The sequence below is a fragment of the Penaeus japonicus genome, unplaced genomic scaffold, assembly GCF_977035675.1.
Source record: "Penaeus japonicus unplaced genomic scaffold, GWHDUDI00000001_assembly GWHDUDI00000019, whole genome shotgun sequence".
Taxonomy (NCBI): domain Eukaryota; kingdom Metazoa; phylum Arthropoda; class Malacostraca; order Decapoda; family Penaeidae; genus Penaeus; species Penaeus japonicus.
The window spans coordinates 31,058,050-31,060,295 of NW_028234421.1; the positions used below are offsets into that span (position 1 = coordinate 31,058,050).

A 2,246-nucleotide genomic window follows, 5' to 3' on the forward strand; every position below is an offset into this window, starting at 1 on the left:
TGGCAGTTACTGATGTAGCTGGGAACTGCGATGGGTAAGGGGCAAGCTCAGAACGAGTCAACACTCGTTGACACATTCTCTCACGAGTCAGCACACGCTGACAGGCGGGCTCGCCTCAGTGCATACAAGCCTGACGTAGCATCTGCTCCGCAAACCTGGTTTATCCTTTTATCCCACCTACAATGAAACGCACGGAAACACATACAGAAAATGCTAAAAAAAAATAAAAAGAACACACACATATATATACATACATACATATATACATACATATCACTAGTCAGCAACAGCCATAGCCTGAGGCGAAGCATCTGCTCTGCATATATATATATATATATATATATATATATATATATATATATATATATATATATATATATATATGTGTGTGTGTGTGTGTGTGTGTGTGTGTGTGTGTGTATACATACATATACACACATCTATATCTATCTATATATATACATATATATGTATATGTTTATATATAGATAGGTGTAGATGTATATATACATATACATATACATACATACATATCTATATCTATCTATATATACATATATATAAATATATATAAATATATATATACATATATATGTATATATATATATATTCATATATATATATATATATTCATATATATATATTATATAATATATATATATATATATATATATATATATATATATATAAACGTATATCCGGAGCAGATGCTTCGCCTCAGGCTATGGCTGTTGCGGACTCGTGATCCTGTACCAACTGTTAGTGGCTCGAATGTACAGAGTTTAATTGGGATATAATCTTGAAAAAAAAGAAGAAGAAAAAAACAGTCCACCGAGTAAATCTGATTATTTAAACGTGGCTGCAGTCCATGGGTTAATAAACACAACCATAGACTGTCGAATAATATTACAATTTGAAGAAGGAACCATTTCTCTCCCACCCGTAGGTCAACAGTAAAATTCCTTCCGTAAGACAATTTCGGCCTTTGAAAGTATGATCATACTTCATAGGATCAATTCTATAGTGCGATTGCCGAGTCCCTCGTCTAGAAACTCGGATCAAATTCAACCACGATGAAGACCTTCAGTGTGATTCTCTGAGCGGGAAGCGGTTCTTAAGCTCGTCTGAAGAGCATTGATGGCCGTTCTGATTCGGTTTACCGGTGTTTAGAGGAGAAGCATACAGGCTGAGTGGTTGAATATCAATCCCATAGAATTGCTCTAGATTTTGAAGTCCTGAAAAGGATAATTCATTGTAATATTGTCTAAGCTTATTATCATAAGATTTTGAGTAATACTTTGTGATTACACTAACGCCTTTGATAGGCAGAGAATATACACTCGGTCTCTCAAGTGAACCTGGTAATTACACTGGTATATTTACTGAAATATCGTTAAACGATTAGGTTTGTGAATATAGATACATCGTAAGTACAAGTATAATAAATGAGCAATTGTTAACATTCCTTTACTTTTCTACAATTACTACTTATAATTTCACGAACTGAGTATTTCAGAAAAAAAGTTACTAAGAGTCGTTGAACTATTTTCTCCATAAAAATGGCTTGATTGTAATCGTTTACAAAGGGATGGGGATACCAAATCATTGCCCAATAGTCTTTAAAAAATAATACCTACACTTTGTTGTCCTTGAAGGAGTGAGAATGTTTTGCCTGATAATTGCCATGTTCTCACAGAGTGTTTACTCATCAGTTCTATTTGACTAAGTTTTTTTCTATGAATTTTGCAGTTAATAACAAAAATATCGATGGTGTGGTTTATGATGATGGTTCTTACATGGGACATATTTGAGCTATTTAAATGTACAAAAACGGTTCTGAGGCAGGTCCGGAGACTCTTGGTTCTCTCTAATGGATGAAATGAACCAATTCTGTCTTGAATATTAATTTGTGTATGGCTGCACACCCAGGTACACTGCAAAACTTAATACATATATTAATAAAGTATTGGCTAATATCCAATAAGTACATATTTCCTTTGGATGGGATTCATGCCGGTTATAGAAACTGTAATTGTTTACTCGCCCTGCGTAATTACAAGCATTATTTCACTGCATTCGTATTTCACTCATAAGAGTGACTTTTTTGTCAGCGGAGAACGCATTTATTACATTCGTTGCAAATTCCTGTTTGAATATATACAAAACGGTTAATTTTAGCGGAAAATCTCTTTTTCTTTCTCATTGGTTTTCACACTTCATATAATTCAAATCAGAGATACGATATA

The 2,246-nt window shown here is 33.5% G+C and overlaps 1 non-coding gene across 1 annotated transcript; it reads left to right on the forward strand.

The window, feature by feature from the left end:
- Positions 1-993: 993 nt before the first annotated feature.
- LOC122251022 (small nucleolar RNA U3) lies at positions 994-1,195 on the forward strand. The gene has a single exon (XR_006223016.2). It is a non-coding gene; the product is annotated as a small nucleolar RNA U3 (small nucleolar RNA).
- The last annotated feature ends 1,051 nt before the right edge of the window (positions 1,196-2,246 follow it).